This window comes from Nomascus leucogenys, chromosome 6 (genome assembly GCF_006542625.1).
Source record: "Nomascus leucogenys isolate Asia chromosome 6, Asia_NLE_v1, whole genome shotgun sequence".
Lineage (NCBI taxonomy): Eukaryota > Metazoa > Chordata > Mammalia > Primates > Hylobatidae > Nomascus > Nomascus leucogenys.
Window position 1 is genome coordinate 114,960,927 of NC_044386.1, and position 18,913 is coordinate 114,979,839.

The window sequence follows — 18,913 nt, forward strand, 5'->3', positions numbered from 1 at the left end:
CAGCGGTCTCCAATAGCTCAGCAGCTTTGCTCTCTCAGTGTCCCCACACTCACACTCCATGCAACCCTGACTTTGCTACCAGGGTAGTTGTTCAGAAGCACTAATCCAGCTGGGAAGTGGGGTGCCCCAATGATTAGATTGCAAGCTCTGTAATGAAGCTTGGGGTTCACTTCCTGCTTTGATGTTCATTGGTTGTGACCTTGGAGAAGTCACTTAACCGATCTCCCTAGATCTGCTTTTTCGCCTCTGTAATAGCACATGTATTATATGCTTGGAGTCAGGATTTCATGAGCTGCTGCACACCATGTGCTTTCCACAGCACCAGCATGGAGTTGGGGCACTGTTGGAAACTCTTTTAGCTGTTATCTGATCAGTCATCCAATCTAGTTTGTTTGTTTGTTTGTTTGAGACAGAGTCTCATTCTGTCACCCAGGCTGGAGTGCAGTGGCACAATCTTGGCTCACTGCAACCACTTCCTCTTCTGCTTCCCGGGTTCAAGGGATTCTCCTGCCTCGGCCTCCTGAGTAGCTGGGATTGTAGGCACCTGCCACCATGCCTGACTAATTTTTGTATTTTAAGTAGAGACAGGGTTTCACTATGTTGGCCAGGCTGGTTTCGAAATCCTAACCTCAAGTGATCCACCCACCTTGGCCTCCCAAAGTGTTGGGATTACAGGTATGAACTACTATGCCCAGCAGGAGAACTCATTTCATTCCCTGGCTAAAAGATCAGCCATGCCTCACTGTTACCATGGTGGAATAGGGGCTAATTATTGTCAATTCTTTCATTTTTTCAAGGTAAGACAGAAATCTGTATTTTTACCTAAAATCTACAGTGTTCATTTTTGGTAACTAAAAAGAAATCAAATACTATAACTTTAGAACAACTAAAACCCCCTGGGGACCAAGTGGCTAACTGCATGCAGACCTTGGCTCATGGAATGCCTTATTCTGGGATTTCCTTGCAGGTGCACACCACCAATCTGGCACATTTAATTTTGCCCTCTAATTGTTTGCACACCTACTTCCCTAACAAACTATGCCCTTGAGGATAAGGATCATTTAGGGTTACCTTTGTCTTCCCAAGGTGCCTAGCACAGTGGGTGGCTCAAAGAAGCCTCTCACTAAATTTCACATTGATATTTTCCAGAGCCTTGAAGCCAGGGAAGGGTCTGTCGATGGCAGGTCATTCCAGGCACATCAAAAGATAAAGATATTCCAAATGTTCTTGTTTCTAGAAAGGAAAGATTTTACAGATACTGTAAGCCTTAGTCTACATTTGACTTCCTTAGGACCATCTGGAACTCTTCCTATGATGGCTGCAAAGTCCACTCCATCATTAGCAACACTCCAGCCAGCTCTCAAAATATAAACCTAATCCATAAATCTGGGCTATATATAAACTTAATCTATACCTGACATGTAGGTGAATAGCTAAATGAATTAATTAACTTTACCCCAAAGAGTCCCAACTCAAATGTCAGATGTGACGTTTTAATTTTGTTGGAAAGTGAACACAGACCACATCCTGGACCCAGAAAGAAACATGTTTTCTCTAAATGTGAGGCCAAGAAGAAAATTGTTAAGGCTAGGGTGGTGGATAACACTGAAGATTCAGAGACAGCCATCCTAGTGTATGTTTTTTTTTTGTTTGTTTGTTTTGTTTTGTTTTGTTTTTGAGATGGAGTCTTGCTCTGTCGCCCAGTCTGGAGTGCAGTAGTATGATCTTGGCTCACTGCAACCTCCGCCTCCCGAGTTCCAGTGATTCTCCTGCCTCAGCCTCCCGAGTAGCTGGAATTACAGGCACCTGCCACCACACCTGGCTAATTTTTGTATTTTTAGTAGAGATGGGGTTTCACCATCTTGGCTAGGCTGGTCTCAAACTCCTGACCTTGTGATCCGCCTGCCTCAGCCTCCCAAAGTGCGGGGATTACAGGCATGAGCCACCACACCTGGCTCCTAGTGCATGTTTTAAAAAAAATTTTATGCCCATAATCTTTGATCCAATAATGCAACTTCTTGGCATTTTTCTCAAAGAATAATCATGTGCAAATATTTGACTGTAAGGATGTTCACTGCCGTTCTGTTTATAATGTTGAAAATAGAGGCCGGGTATGGTGTCTCATGCTCGTAATCCCAGCACTTTGGAAGGCTGAAGTGGTCGGGTCACCCGAGGGTAGGAGTTTGAGACCAGCCTGACCAATGTGGTGAAACCTCATCTCTACTAAAAATACAAAAGAGGCAGGAGAATTGCTTGAACCCAGGAGGCAGAGGTTGCAGTGAGCTGAGATTGCACCATTGCACTCCATCCTAGGCAACAAGAGCAAAACTCCATGAAGAAGAAGAAGAAGGAGGAGGAGGAGGAGAGGAGGAGGAAGAAGGCGGAGGAGGATGAGGAAAATAGGAGGGTTGTTACAGGAGTAGTCACAGAGTACTGGTTTCATGATTATAAATAATGGGAGGTGAAGTCTACTGAACCCTCACTTATATGACAGAAAATGTGCTATGAGCTTTAAGAATCATTACATCATTTAACCTTATTGTTGTGCCTATCTTACAGAGGAGGGAACTGAGTGAGGCATAGGGTGTTTAAATAATTTGCCCAAATCACATAGCCAACAAGTGTTCAGGGCAGGGCATTTGAACTCAGTACTCTTTAACACCAGAGCTCAAGCTTCTCCCACAAATTGCACTTCTCCCATAAATATTGAGACATCCACAATAGTCACTGTGCAGCCATGAAAATTATAATCTAGGAGGACATATGATGACTCAGAAAAAAAAGATGATGTATTTTTCAGTGAACAAAGCCTGTGCCTGTCATTCTGCACAAGCATTGTTAGATGAAAATATCAGAATCCCATAGACATTGCTCCATTAAAGATGAATATTAGGTAAGGATGCAAGGCAATTCCACAAAATTTGCTGCAGGGATCAGTGCCAGGATACAAGGAGTCTCTGCCCCTAGAACTCCGCCATCTCTTCCTGTGCTTCTCACTGTCTCCTCTACTCATCTCTTGCCAACCACCTTCTCCACTAAAGCTTTAGCTTTCAAGGTACAAATTCTAATCCCGTGTTGATATGGCTTGGCTGTGTCCCAACCCAAATCTCACCTTGAATTGTAATAATCCCCATGTGTCAAAGGAGGGGCCAGGTGGAGATAATTGAATCATAGGGGCGGTCTCCCCCATACTGTTCTCCTGGTAGTGAATAAGTCTCATGAGTTCTGAAGGTTTTATAAAGGGGACTTCCCCTGCACAAACTCTCTTGCCTGCTGCCATGTAAGACATGCCTTTGCTTCCCCTTTACCTTCTGCCATAATTGTGAGGCCTCCCCAGCCATACGGAACTGTGAGTCCATTAAACCTCTTTCCTTGACAGATTACCCAGTCTTGGGTATGTCTTTATTAGCAGCATGAGAATAGACTAATGCATATGCCGATGTGCTATTATAGCACCAGTCCTGCATACAATCTAATTTAATCCCAGGGAAAGAGCAGGGACTAGCCCAGCTGGGCCAGATGTCCACGCCTGTTCCAATCACCTGGGGCCAGGGAATAGAGTTCTGTAGAACTGGTTCAGTAAAATAGGAAGTAGCTCAGATGAAAGCATTGACCATCTAAGTGGTAAGGCTACTTTTTTGGATATAAAAACCATAGTTAGAAAGAAAAAAGATGAGAAAGGCCCACATCAAGTTGTTAACCATGTTTCTGTCTACAGTGTTTGTTTTCTTATTTTTGCTTGTCTGTGTATTCTAAATTTTCTAAAGTGGACATACATCACTTTACACTAAGAGGATAAAAGAGACCCAACCTACATGGAGATTAAAAATGAATGTCCCCTGGCCAGGCACAGTGGCTCATGCCTGTAATCCCAGCATGTTGCGAGGCCAAGGTAGGCATCCGCTTGAGGCCAGGAGTTTGAGACCAGTTTGGCCAACATGACTAAAAATGTTTATATTTTTTTTAAAAGGCGGTCAGGTCACCCGAGGGTAGGAGTCTGAGACCAGCCTGACCAATGTGGTGAAACCTCATCTCTACTAAAAATACAAAAGAGGCAGGAGAATTGCTTGAACCCAGGAGGCAGAGGTTGCAGTGAGCTGAGATTGCACCAAAAAAAAATATAAATGTTTATATTTTTCTACTAAAAATGTTTATATTTTTAGTAGAAAAAAATACAAAATTTTTAGAATTTAGTAGAATAATACAAGAATTTTTTGTAGAAAAATTTAGTAGAAAAATACAAAATTTTTCTACTAAAAATACAAAAATTAGCTGGGTGTCATGGCACAAACCTGTAATCCCGTCTACTCAGGAGGCTGAGGCACAAGAATCACTGGAACCTGGGAGACAGAGGTTGCAATAAGCCAAGATTGCACCACTGCACTCCATTTGGGGCAACAGAGCAAGACTCCGTCTCAAAACAAAATAAAACAGAAACAAAGAATGTCCCAAGTGGGTGCTATTAGGAGACTGAAGGTCCAAATCAAGATTAAAAGTAATTTCAGTGATGATGGAATATAGTAAATACTTACCAAAGAAAGGTTAGCAGCTGAACAGCAACCCTACCTGACAGCCCTTGGATTGGAGCAAGCTTCATCATGAAGATCTCAAAGCTGTATCTGGTGGAGATGCCAGGCATTGTGGCACCAGGGCCCATGACACTGTGCTGGACAACTGGCTCCTGGGATAAGACAAGTCAGAGCAGAGAAGGGCGTGAGTCACGTGGAATATAAGATAGGATTTGAGGAGGCAAGAGACAGTGGCCATAAAGAAGGAAAACAAGATGAATAGGTATATTTCAAGCAGTTGACTGAGGAATGAGACAAGGGCAGAGAGAAGTTCACTGGTCTGAAAAATGGCTATGGAGTAGCAAGTATGTAGGGAAGGAGACGGGGAGGCGAATCTTTTTCTTTTCTTTTTTTTTTTTTAATTTATTGCTCTGTCACCAGGCTGGAGTGCAGTGGCGCGGTCTCAGCTCACTGCAACCTCTGCCTCCTGGGTTCAAGTGATTCTCCTGCCTCAGCCTCCCGACGAGCTGGGATTACAGGTGCCCATGACCACACCCAGCTAATTTTTTGTATTTTTAGTAGCAACGGGATTTCACCGTGTTAGCCAGGATGGTCTCGAATCTCCTGACCTTGTGATTCGCCGGACTCAGCCTCCCAAAATACTGGGATTACAGGCGTGAGCCACCGCGCCTGGCCCGAATCTTTTTCATGCACAGAAAGGATAAAGTCACAGCAGAAGAACAAAAAAGCCAAGGTTTTTGGACCATTGCAGAATGATGTAATTGAAATAAAGTACAGTTGGTCATACCAAGGCGGGGCAGAGGAGGATAAATAAATCATCGAGCACAGACATAGGAGTTTGAATAAGGCGAGGAAGCACCCCCACTCCAGAGTGAGGGAACCTCAGCCACTGCTGTCCTATTTGCCTTCAACGCTCTCCAAATGATCAGTGGCCACAGGCCTTCCGAAGTACACTCTGCCTGTGACCTATACGAATGCGAGTGTTCATCTTGTATCCCACTTTGTACACGTTCTTCTATCACCTCACTCACCTGGTGAATGGGTATTTATTTTATTACTTTTCACAGAATACTTAATTGACTTCGATAGCTCCAACGAGATTGGAGATTGGAAGCTCCTGGAGATCGAGGGGCTGGGAGTAGCTGACACCATGATTGGATGCTTTAGCAGTTTTAAAACATGTCCACGAGTTCTTTAACACTCCCCACATCCAGAGGAGGTATCTAAATGCCCTGCCCTTGAATCTGAGCTGACCTTAGCGATTGGTGGACAATAGAAAAGGTGACTTGGTAGGTCAAAAAGGATAATTTGGGCCGGGTGCAGTGTCTCACACCTGTAATGACAGCACTTTGGGAGGCCAAGGCGGGCAGATCACTTGAGGTCAGGAGTTCGAGACCAGCCTGGGCAACATGTTGAAACCCCATCTCTACTAAAAATACAAAAGTTAGCCAGGCATGGTGGCGGGCGCCTGTAATCCCAGCTACTCTGGAGGCTGAGGCAAGAGAATCGCTTGAACCTGGGAGGTGGAGGTTGCAGTAAGCTGAGATCACGCCACTGCACTCCAGTCTGGGCGACAGAGTGAGACTCCATCTCAAGGAAAAAAAAAAAAAAAAAAAAAGGATCATTCAGCCTCAACCTTACTCTCTTGGGACACTCATCTTTGGAGTCCTGAGTGGCCATGTAAGAAGTGCAAGGATGAGATGCTGTGAGGAAGTTTGGATTACATGGAGTGACCCCATGCAGGGGTTCCAGTTGACAGCCCCAGCTGAGGTCGCAGCCATGGCCAGCATCAACCAGCAGACATGAGAGTGAGGCAACCTCAGTGATGACTCCAGCCTTGGCCACCGCCAGACCTCATCCTTACCCTCAAGAAAAACTGTGTGGGAACCACCCAGCTGATCCCAGTCAACGCTCAAAACAATGACAGATCATCATAACTTGATTGTTGTGGTTTTAAGTTAATAAATTTCAGGGTGATCTGTCATGCAGAAATAGATAACTGGATTAGATATCGTTGGTTCTCAGTAAGTTTCTATTAAATGTCATCCAATAGCAGATAAGAGAAGGTAACATTGTCTCTTGATCTTTTTCTCCCCTTTTGTCTAACTCCTTGCTATTTTGTTCCTTGGTCAGTCTCTCCTTATATCCTCTGTCTCTCTCTCACTATTTTTTTCTCTCTCTCTCTGCAAATTCAGAATTCTCCCCCTTTTTTGTGGCCATGGAAGCTGGAGAAAACAGAACTTCCATCCAGATAGCCAGGGCTCTCTCTATATCTATAAAAGGCCTCTATTTTCTCTCTTTTGGCATAAAGAAACTCAATTCCTTTGTTTTTAACTGCTCCCATTTCTCTGTTCTGTACTGACTTTATTCCTCCTTCCTGAATGATCTTTGAGTCTTCTGTGTACTTTTTAGGTTGTAAAACAAAGAACAAGACACCCTACCCCAGTGATGATCTTGGCTATAACATTACCCTCATCTGGAAAGCGCTGTTATTTTTGGCCACCTTCGGCTCTTCGTGTAGCTGTTCCACCCCTCTGCTGCAGGAGCTCCGACTCACTTCCCCAGGCAGTCCAGGGGGTCTGCAGACAGCAGCTGCATCGGGAGCTTGAGTGGGAAGATAGCAAGCCGGGTGGTCAGAAGAATCTCTGTGAGGATGCAGCTTCAAATGAAGCAGTGTGGGCGGGAATGCACGAACCCTGTGGCCTGGAAGCTGCCTGGCTCGCCTCACCCAGAGGGCGAGTGACTCATAGAATGGTCTCTGAGCAGCTGATAAAGTATGGAGGCTGAGGGAGACCCAGAAACTGGACTGGAAATCTTCCCCCACCCCCAATGTGAAAGGACGTCTGTTCCATCTGCGTTGCCCCTCAGAGGTGCCCTGACCACTGCCTGACTGTGTCACCCTGGGGCAAGCCTAGGTGGGCACGCGTGAACTGGTTCACACCCTTGCTCAAACATACAGCATCGTGCATGAGCACAGAGCTGCTTGGCAGAAAGAGGAAGAAGCCAGCCCCCAGGAATGGCAAACACGTTGCAAAAAGGACCGCGTGCAGGGTTGGCTGGGTGCACTAGCAGCAGGCCAGGGAATATCATCTCAGGTCAAGGAGAAAGCCCCATGGCCAAAAATAGCTGCCCTTCCCAGTTGCCACAGTGTCTAAAATTATACCATTGGAGATTTATTCCTTTGTGCACCTCACCTTTGCTGGGGGTGGGTCCGGGGAAGACCCACGAAATGTCTTCACATTAAGGTGCAAAAGGTCTGGCAGCTCCACAGAGTTATTTGGGGGCAGGAAAGGAGGGAGGTGTTGAAAGGGCAGGAATAAGGAGAGGAAGTGCTGGGAAGGGACAGCGCTGGGCAGCTTCTCCTATTTCAGAGTTTTACCCTGAAGGAGCCTGGCTGGCAGCTACACCATAAAACTGAGGCCTAAGCAATTTGCCAGTAAATTTGAACCATGCATATAAACAATTCTAATAATTTATTCCTTGAAATGTTTCCTATAATACATTATTATGCAGAGCTGCACATGCTGTATTTCAAATTGCCTAAACTGAAAAAAAAAAAAAAAAACGTACATTAAGGGACAATTAAAAACAATAACAAGAGGCAACATGAGGAAGCAGTGTATGCATATGCCAGTCAGGCTGGAACACAGAGGGAAGCTGAAGGCAGCCAGGCAGCCCGGTGCAACCAAAGGCTTGGTTTCTGGGGCAAGATTCCCTCGGAAATTCAGGCAAGGACTGTCTTTATACATAGAAGTTTGGATAACTTGACCCCAGAAGATTAAGCAGTAAACAAAATAAAAGCAAACAATCACTATTCAAAAGCCACATCCAGTCCACTGCATCAATACACAACAGCTCCATTGTAAAAGTTCCTAAGACGTAGATAAGAATTTCAGAAAGGTAAGTCCACCCTGCTTAAGCCACCTCTGGGACAGAAAGCGAAGTCCCATGGATGCCCTGGTGGGCTTTAGGAAGGGGCAGGGATAAAGTAGGGAATGGAAGGAAGCAGAACATGAGGAAGGGAGAGAGGAAAGAATGAAAGAGCAGAGCCTGACACTGGGAACAGCTGGTTCCCTCAAGAATAACCACACCTCTACACCATTTGGCAGTTTAAAAAGAACTTTCATGTTAACTTTGCCTTCAAACCTCCAACTCCCATGAAGGAAGGAAGTTTACTCTCATTTTTATAAAGGAGGGTTGTTTGGATGAGAGCAATTAGGTAACTTGCCCAAGGCCACACAGCTGGTAAGCTGGGGACCACGGTCAGGTCTTGAAACCCAGTCCAACTAACTACAGCCCCCGCTTTGTTTATTCCCACAGTGTTGGGAGTTACAGAACGTGGGGATTCAAGAAGTGATCCTCCCAAATCTGCTCAGTAAATTCCTGGGGATTTTAGTAACTAAGGCTTTCCTTCTCCACCTTAATTCATTCATGCACTCAACAAATAATGATTGAACCTCAACAACTACTGGGCATTGTTGTGGAGCTGGAGTTCACCTTCATGGAGATTTCACATAGGGCGCTCCTTGACAGCTGATGGCAACTGTCACCTTTTCAGAGAGCCACTCCCTGACTGTGCAATGCAAATCGGCTCCAGCCACTCTTTCAATCTTCCCATAATACTTAACACCATCTGAAACCATGAGGTTCATAGATTTATTCACTGTATTACTGCTTATCTCCTTCTCTAGAAAAGTAGGTCCTTCAGAAAAATGACCCAGTCTTATTTGAAGCTGACTCTCCAAAATTAGAACAGTTCCTGCACATAATAGATGCTCAGTAAATATTTGTCCAATAAATGACATTGAATACCAAGGAAAGCTTTTTACCAGTGTCTACTATCTTCACAAAATAGTGTGAGACTACTTACATAAATCATTTCATTAAATCAAGATTATATATGCCAAAATAGAAAATATATGAAGAAAATAGGGTTTTAATATTAGTGAAGAAACTGCTTGGAAGAAATAAGGGTCAATTTGAAATGCTTCTATCCTGTGCCACTTAATGCAAGAACAAAGGCTATTCTGTGACATTAAAAAGCAACAAATTTAAACCCAAGAAAAGGAAATACTTTTTAAAGCAGCGTATAATCTACCTGTGGAATTCAGTGCCGCAGGATATTATTGAGGCAAATAGTCTAGCAAGATTCAAGAAAGGATTAGACATTTATATGAATAGGAATAATATTGGCAATTACACTAACTAAGTTAAAAAGTTACAAGGCATGTCCGTCCTGGGCTCCAGGGCATAGCTGTTCACCAGCTGGAGTGAGGAAGGAATTTCCCCCTGGGATGGAGCATTGCAGAACTGGCCAGATGCACGATGGCTCATATTTTTGCCTTCTTCTGTAACATAGGCAGGGACCACTGCCAAGGGGAAGTTTCTAGAGTAGATGGACCAATGACCTCTAAACATGGTGTTTCTGTCTTCTCCTTGAACGGTCCTGAATAGGAGATGGAGGTTGCATGTAAAGTCTTTTGGGATTCATACCTGAGAATTTTTCAATTTCAGAAAACAGAAATTGACGGGTAAAAATAACTTCACTCTTCCTAATGACGAAAATATTACATGGAATGAAATCATGCCCTGCCTGTAATCTTATTAGCAGCACAGCCAATAGCGCCAGGAGGCTGCCTGAGCAACTTCCAAACCTCAGCACATCGGAGTCTTTGTAGAATCTCATACAAGGACATCATCTACCCGTGTTTTACTTCCATCTATCACTGTGCCTTATGCGCATGTGCTTAACACAGGTGTTTAACGAAAATGCATTTCTGCAGATGTGAACAAAGCCTCTCATGATGCTGTCCACTCACCTAGCGAAGCTTCTCTCTTTATTACAGAGTCAATTACACTGCCAGGCACAACCTTTGATTCTTGGTGATGTATGCCATGCATTTTTTTCATTCTAACATGAAAAATCCAAAAGGTAGTTGTTAGCTACGCAACCAAATACGAGTGTTCACAATGGTATGGTATCATATTAATGAAAACATTGAAACTAAATTATACATTATACTTGCTTACTTTACCAACCTCAGTTTTCCAGGTGTAGACAACACTCAGAAAAAACTGTATCAGTATTTAAATTATTAGAGATACAGGCCAGGTGCGGTGGCTCATGCCTGGAATCCCAGCACTTTGGGAGGCCCAGGCAGGTGGACCACTTGAGGTCAGGAATTCACGATGAGCAGCCGGGCCAGCATAGTGAAATCTCCATCTCTACTAAAAATACAAAAATTAGCTGGGCATGATGGTGTGCGCCTGTAGTCCCAGATACTCGGGAGGCTGAGGAAGGAGAATGGCTTGATCCTGGGAGGCAGAAGTTGCAGTGAGCCAAGATTGTGCCACTACACTCCAGCCTGGGTGACAGAGTGAGACTCTGTCTCCAAAAAAAAAAAAAAAAAAAAAAAAAAAAAAAAAAAAAAATTATTAGGGAAAGGAAAGTCCTTTCTCTGAGGTATAAAGAACATTCTGGAAGCCAAAACAGAAAGGGAAATGTTAGTTTAACTCTTAAACCAGCAATAAACCTAAAATTATCAAAGTTTCCTGAAAAAAAAACGATAAAATATATACAGCAAAATGTTGAATAATGTTAATATATGTGTTTTTCTGGAGAGAGAAAGAGAAACCGTAGATTCCATTAATATCTTCAGCTTTGTTCTCACACGGTGTAAGTTAAGAAAGTTAAGAAACACTAATCTAGGTCCCAGTCCAAAAGAAAATTCTCACCTAAGTCTGGACAAAGTCCTTTCAAAGTCCTTTGCAACTTCGTGTAAGACTTGTTCCCTTGAACTTTCCTTAAATTAGCAGAATAGTATCAATTAGATTATTTTGGTCAAAAATCATTCATATAGGGTCTAATTCCCATCCAGAGGAAAAAAAGCCTTAAAACATGTAAGTGTTGAAGGCTACCTGTCATTTTATTAACTGGTTGCAGATAAGCTTTTTTAGGGTTGGCCGTTTTCTCAGTCTAAGCTTTCCTAGTATTTTTTCATGTGGTTATTATAAGAGAAGAGCTTATCTGATTTTTGTTTGTTGGTGTTGGTTTTTCTTTTTTTGGTTGTTAATGTTTTTTTTTTTTTCTTATAACCACATATTATGAGGAATGATAAGGTATTATAAATTAATAGTGTAAGCTCTGTAATCAATTAGGATGGGTTGAAATCTCACACTAGACTCCAAATAAACCAATTAGTCTCCCCAGGCCTCTCTTTTTTAATCTGTAAAATGGAGATATAATAATATCTACCACACAATGTCTGTGTACAAAATAAATGAGACAATGCCTATAAAACATGTGGCATTGTGCTTGTCATATATGAAGTGGACAATAAACATTACCCATTGGTATGACTATGTATATTTTGCCTATGTATTTATAAGCATTAAGAGCGCATATCCTGTTTCCTTATTATCACATAGTTCTCATACATTTTTATGGGCCCTTGATGCACACTGTGAATGAATTTCCAAAAGGGTTTTGCTAGTATATCCTATCATAGCAATATGACAGTGTCAGTTTTACCACTCCTTGGTTAAAAATGGGAATTACTATTAACCAGGAATAAAAGAAAAAGACCAAAAAAAGAAAGAAAAAAGCAGGGAAAAAAAGGAAGGCAAGAAAGAAAAGATAATTAAAAAAATTTTTTTAATGTGTACATGTAAGCTTTTGTGTTTCTTCTATATCTAGGAAAAGAAATCTGTGAATGTTCAAACTTCCGTTCGACATCAGCCAGTTTCTGTCCAAACACTTTCTCAAAGGGTCGTACTTCATCTTTCAAAAAGCCTCATCCTACAGTCACACACCTTGTAGTTTTCCGGCTGAGTGGACTCACAGAAGGGAACCGTGGTTTCCTGGTTCTCTGCCAGATGTCCAGTGGTCCCACGAAGGCCAGAGATTCAACTGCCTGCCACCCTTGTGAAGACGTTGCATACAGGACGATTCCCAGAGGAACTGGGACCTGGTGAGGCCAATATACAAATATTTTCTCGTAAGGTAGGATAATGCAGAATGACACAGCCCGCATCTGACCACAAGTCATGGGAGGTGTAACCCAAGGTGGCTTATCACCTGAGCTCTGAAAGGGATAATCTGGGAGGAACAGTTGGTTTGTGCAGCTTTTCAAGAGACTTAAATAATACCTGGTTTTGTGGGAAGAGAAGGAACAAAAGAAAAGAAAGCAAGAGCCCGGGCATGATGGCTCATGCCTGTAATCCCAGCACTTTGGGAGGCCAGGGCAGGCAGATCACGAGGTCAGGAGTTCAAGATCAGCCCAGCCAACATGGTGAAACCCCGTCTCTACTAAAAATACAAAAAATTAGCCAGGCGTGGTGGCGGGTGCCTGTAATCCCAGCTACTTGGGAGGATGAGGCAGGAGAATTGCTTTAACTGGGGAGGCGGAGGTTGCAATGAGCCGAGATCGCACCACTACACTCCAGCCTGGATGACAGAGCAAGACTCCACCTAAAAAAAAAAAAAAAAGAAGAAGAAGAAAAGAAAAAGAAAACGAAAGCAAGATAACACTTTAGTTATGGGTACTGGATTTACTGCATGTCAGAGTGGGGAGATTGACAGTGTTGACTTGGAAATATTCTAATGCTAGACAACCAAATGGAGCCTTTTCCTCACCTTCTCCACACTGATGTCTGGCTGGCCCCCTCTTTCTTTTAAAACAGTTCCTGAAGAGGCCCCAAAATTCATTTGATGTCTGTATGAGCACTGTTCTAATAAGAAAACTGTGAACTCCCTGGTTTTTTTTTTGTTTTTTTTTTTTGTTTTTTGTTTTGTTTTTTTGAGATGGAGTCTCCCTCTGTTGCCCAGGCTGGAGTTCAGTGGCATGATCTCGGCTCACTGCAACCTCCACCTCTTGGGTGCAGGCAATTCTGCCTCAGCTTCCCGAGTAGCTGGGACTACAGGCACGCACCACCACCATGCCTGGCTAATTTTTTGTATTTTTAGTAGAGACGGGGTTTCACCATGTTGGCCAGGATGGTCGCGATTTCTTGACCTCGTGATCCACCCGCCTCAGCCTCCCAAAGCCTCCCTGCTTATTCACACAAATCACCGGATGAGAACTCTCTCCCAGGTGGACATGATTTATAGGGCTGATTCAACAGCTTCTCCTACTTTAGTTACCATGAAGGACTCACATTAAAATGCTTAGAAAAGATGAGAGTTGGGCTCTTTTGACTTTTGCTGGTGTTGTGGATTATCTGCTATATTCCTGAATCTGATGCTGGTTAAAGAGGTTGAGAGGATTTGCCCTCCAAGATGGGGACCACTGGCAGGACCTTTTTCCTTGGCTCTGTAGTCAAGCCACCCACTGCTCCACTTACTACCTGAGTGACGCCAGGCAATCACTTCACCTCTCTAGACCTCTGCCACCTAATTCAGTACATGGAGATAGTCACACCTGCCTTGCAGAGTTATGGTGAGGGAAGCGCCAGCTTCTGGTACATGGGAGATTTTATTTATACATGAACACATGTGTGCGTGCATACACACAGATGTGTACTTCAGTTTTTGAAAATCATCTCCATCTTTATAGCTCACAAGGTGATTTTTGAAAAGTCAATCAAGAAAAGAAGAAAAAAACCATCTTCCTCTGCAACAAGAAAAAGCAATTAAACGTCAAATATTAACTGTTCCTGGGAGTAAATTTTTTTAATGGGTTAAAGGCTTGGCCATTATAGACCTCCAATATGTAATTTCTAAGAAAGGACCAGGTAATATATTTTTTTAAATTAAGTGGAAGACAAAATGCTGGAAGCAGTGAATCCATTCAGAAAGCACTTTTTTATCCATTTTCAGTAGCTTCCCAATTGCATCATGCCTTTTAAGAGGCCCAATTTGTTTAACAGCATTTTATTTTAAACCTTTACTTGTGAAAAGCATTGATTTATGATAGGGCTGATTAAAGCAATGGTGTCTTAAGCAATAATGATTTCAACTATAGGACTTTCACCAACGTGCATTATTCTGATTTGCTCTCCATTCTTGCCACATTTTTATTCACAAAGGAAGGGGTAGGGATAGGTGATGTGATTTTGAAAAGTCCCTGGACAAATTTACTATCAGAAGGGAATGTATAGACAGATGGACTGATGGACCTTTTTTGATTCTGTGAATGTCTTGGATTTTAATATGTTCTGACAAAATCTTCAGCAGCTCCCTGATGAGCCCCTACTTGGTATCATCAGGGTTATTTAGTGCTTAGATTCAGCTCAATTCCCATGGGAGCCACACTGAGGTTGTAGAAATGTGCACACTACAGATTCACTCGAAGCCTAGCACTTAGAGTCTTCTCTTTTTGTGAAGCTGGAGAAAACAATTAAGCTCACACTTAGATCTTTAACTTGTTCAAAGCCAACAGCCACAGAAAGGCATACTAGGCTGGGCATGGTGGCTCACCCCTGTAATCCCAGCACTTTGGGAGGCCAAGACAGGTAGATCACTTGAGGTCAAGAGTTGGAGACAAGCTTGGCCAACGTGGTGAGACCCTGTATCTACTAAAAATACAAAAGTTAGGTGGATGTGATGGTGGGCACCTGTAATCCCAGCTACTCGGGAGGTTGAGGAATGAGAATCGCTTGAACCCGGGAGGTGGAGGTTGCAGTGAGCTCACGCCCCTGCATGTAGAGACATGGCAAAACCCTGTCTCTACAACAGATACAAATATTAGATGGGGATGGTGTTGCTAGTCCCAGTTACATGGGAGGCTGAGGTGGAAGGATTGCTTGAGCCTCAGGAGATAGAATCTGCAGGGGGCTATGATCTCACCACTGCACTCTACCCTGAGCGACAGAGTGAGACACTGTCTCAAAAAAAAAAAAAAGAAAAAAAGAAATAACGTGAAGTCAGCCTGGAGTCATATGCAATGGAATTCAGTGCGTCCATCTAAATCTAATTCAGAATGCAACCTAACATGGTGGTGGTGGTGGTGGGGTGGGGGGGGGGTTGTTGGGAGGTGCAGGGGGCAATCTATCACATTTATTAATAATGGCAACCTGTGAAGGAGCCCCGCCTAACGGGGGCTGCTATTCCTGATAGTCACTATGCACAGCTGTTGACCAAACAGTGCCACAACTTCAGAATTCAGAAATTCATATTGTTATGCAAAGTTGAAGCTTCTTGATTTTAAAGAGTGGATAAACACTGGCCCAATTCAGCCTGCAGGCTGCCTGTGCAATGCTCCCTAGTTGGCGCACAACTGGCCAATCAATCAAGTTATTGAAAGGAAGATAGGCCCAAAACAGCATCATGCTCTGCAAGAACCTTTTTAAAAATGATCAAAGTGGCCGGGCGCGGTGGCTCGCTTGTAATCCCAGCACTTTGGGAGGCCGAGGCGGGTGGATCACGAGGTCAGGAGATCGAGACCACAGTGAAACCCCGTCTCTACTAAAAATACAAAAAATTAGCCGGGCGTGGTGGCGGGCACCTGTAGTCCCAGCTACTCGGGAGACTGAGGCAGGAGAATGGCGAGAACCGGGGAGGCGGAGCTTGCAGTGAGCCGAGATTGCGCCACTGCACTCCAGCCTGGGCGACAGAGCTTGACTCTGTCTCAAAAAAAAAAACATAAATAAAATACAATAAATAAAAATGATCAAAGTATTTCAATTCTTCTACTATGCAAACATTTAGTGGAAATCTATTATGTGCTAAGAACCATGAGTGGAGTACTGGGAACACACAAAAAGAATAATATCCATTAGCCCTCAAGGGGATGACAGTCTATTATTTACATATATGAACTATGAAAGATTTGGGGTTAAAAAACTAAGGAGAAATGCAGTCTAATATTGAGTCCCAATCCATCACGTTTATTTTTAGTTAAGAACCTCCTTTATTACCCTTTAGGTAAATTAGTTTGTCCCTATTCTCTGCTTTAAAGTATCATTTTAATTTGAGAGCTAGTCCTATGAATACCAAAGTCCATGTAGGATATATTCCTCTTAAAATCCCCAACAGCAATTGGAAGGGAAAATTCCAATCACACCTTGATAGAATTTTTCTCCATCAAATCAACTTTATAGATTTCTTAATTAGGCGCTGATATTAACTGAGCCCTCGCATGATTTAAATCTAACTTTTAATCTCAGCTATTCTATGCTGCTGTAGTTTTTATGAGAGTTGACCGGCAAATGCTTTATGCTTTAATGTCTCTGAAAAATCACCTTAATAATTTTTTAAACTTTTTTGGGGGGAATAGAAGTCCCAAGATGCAAATGAAGGCATTGAGGTCCGGCTATTAGAATTTGTGCTTTAGCACTTGAAAAATTATGTGCCAAATTGCTTTACAGAAGAAAATCAGATCAAAGTTAAGATTCTGTTTGAACTTTGTCATTATTTCTCAGACTCCCTTTTTAAATGCCTTAAACGTGCCTCCGTTGAAACGTATACGAACTTTTTCTCTCTTGTTTTCAGTATGTTGTTGCCATTTATTTCCTTCTCTGATGGCATTGCCTGAAGGAAAAGCTCTCACATATCACCACTGTGGGCAGGATATGGAAACAGCCAAAACAGCTGGTGCACTGTGCTAAGAACTCGGCATTGAATTGATTTAAACACAGCATTTGATACATTCTCTACCTTAATAAGAGGCTATTACAGGAGACCTCATTTCTTCGTTGCATGAAAGTCCCAGTCAAACTTGAGTGTACAGTTCCCCTTTCCTTCCTCTTCTTATCAGCCCATCCCCGCGAAGTTCTTCCCAGCGAGCATTAAATCATAGGTAATGTGCTCTACCTGCTCTGGACACTGGATATTGTAAAGCATTGGAACCTTTTTATTTGCTTTACAGGGATGACCATTCTCATAAGGTCATTGACTTTCTTAATTAGAAGCTACTTTGGGGCTGAGCGCAGTGGCTCACGCTTGTAATCTAAGCACTTTAGGAGGCCAAGGTGGGTGGATCATGAGGTCAGGAGTTCAAGACCAGCCTGGCCAAGATGGTGAAACCCCATCTCTACTAAAAATACAAAAATTAGTCGGGTGTGGTGGCAGGCCCCTGTAATCCCAGCTACTCGGGAGGCTGAGGCTTGAACCCGGGAGGCGGGGGTTGCAGTGAGCTGAGATGGCACCATTGCATTCCAGCCTGAGTGACAGAGTGAGACTCGTCTCAAACAAAAAAAAAACAAAAAACAAAAAACAAAAAGAAGCTACTTTGCCCATTTTCCTCCAAATCCTTTATGTGATAAGTAAAGGAGAAAAGACTGGGAGAAATGAGGTGACTTGCCCAGAGTCACGCAGCCAGCTCCTGTGACTTCATGGTCTAGTCCTCTCTTGCCCATCTTCAGGAGGATTCTCAACCAATGGAAACCAGAAGCATTCTAATTCTGATCCAATCCTGACCTGCTAATGACTCTTCCTCGCTGAACTGCTTAACAGAATCACTCCTGGCCGAACATCACCCAGAGTGTGAATGTGGAGAGGAAACAGAACTTTCATCTCAACTCCTCCTCATTTTACAAGAGAACACTGAGGCCCCCAGAGGTCTTAAGAGTGAGTTCATGTTAGAGGTAGGCCTAGAACTCACAGTGCTGACCCCCCAGTGCAGCTCTTTTCACTTGAATACATTCATCTAATTCAGAATGCATCTATCATGGGGCCCATTCTATCACATTTATTATACATATGTCCTTTGTCATCTTTCAGGTAAGTTTGTTTCTCCCTTTGGTCTGCTTTGAAGCTCCATTTTAACTTGAGAACTAGTTCTTTAAATGCCAACATCTACATAAGACACATTCACATTAAAATCTCCAGGAGCAATAGGACGATGGTCCATGGGACCCAGAGTTTAGGCACCTATGCGATGGAACTACAATGATTGGCAGTGTGCCTGGCAATAGCATGCACTCATACCTCAGACAGATTCAGGGCAGATCCGAGGAAGTAGTATCATAAGCTGTGGTCAACAGAGATACTATGATGTGTTTGGACTGTCTTCATACTAATGTAATGTTTGCACTCGCCACAGATACACTTAAAATACTAGCTACAGTTTATATATTTTTTCAATGATCTTGTAATTGAATCGTGTTCGATAATTTCAGCTGAAACTATAGATGGAAACTGGACCCATTAAAGAAGGAGTTAGATCTGCCATTTTTTTTTAAATGTGATCTTCCAGTAAGCGGCCTCTGGATATAACTACAGAAAATTAACACAATAAGTAAAGCCTTATAGAACAGCTATTAACTGATTACAATAATAAAAACCAAATGGGGGCCTTAATTCTGCCCCTCTGGGAAAGCAGGACAGATAAAATAAACAATAGAAAAAAAAAGCATGGAATAAAGGATAATTGATTTTAAACAATAACACAGATACCTCCCATTATGTTTAAAAAGATACAGATCTCTATCTTCATTTTGGGAAT

The 18,913-nt window shown here is 42.9% G+C and overlaps 1 long non-coding RNA gene across 1 annotated transcript in view; it reads right to left on the minus strand.

Moving 5' to 3' along the window:
* The window catches only part of LOC100589380, a 60,859-nt gene that overhangs the window by 11,553 nt on the left and 30,393 nt on the right, over positions 1-18,913 (minus strand). Inside the window, exons 2-5 of the long non-coding RNA XR_004030610.1 lie at positions 12,342-12,496; positions 10,349-10,440; positions 7,000-7,133; positions 4,533-4,681 (exon numbers count right to left, since the gene is read on the minus strand). This is a non-coding gene — a long non-coding RNA (uncharacterized LOC100589380). The remainder of the gene's footprint in view (positions 1-4,532; positions 4,682-6,999; positions 7,134-10,348; positions 10,441-12,341; positions 12,497-18,913) is intronic.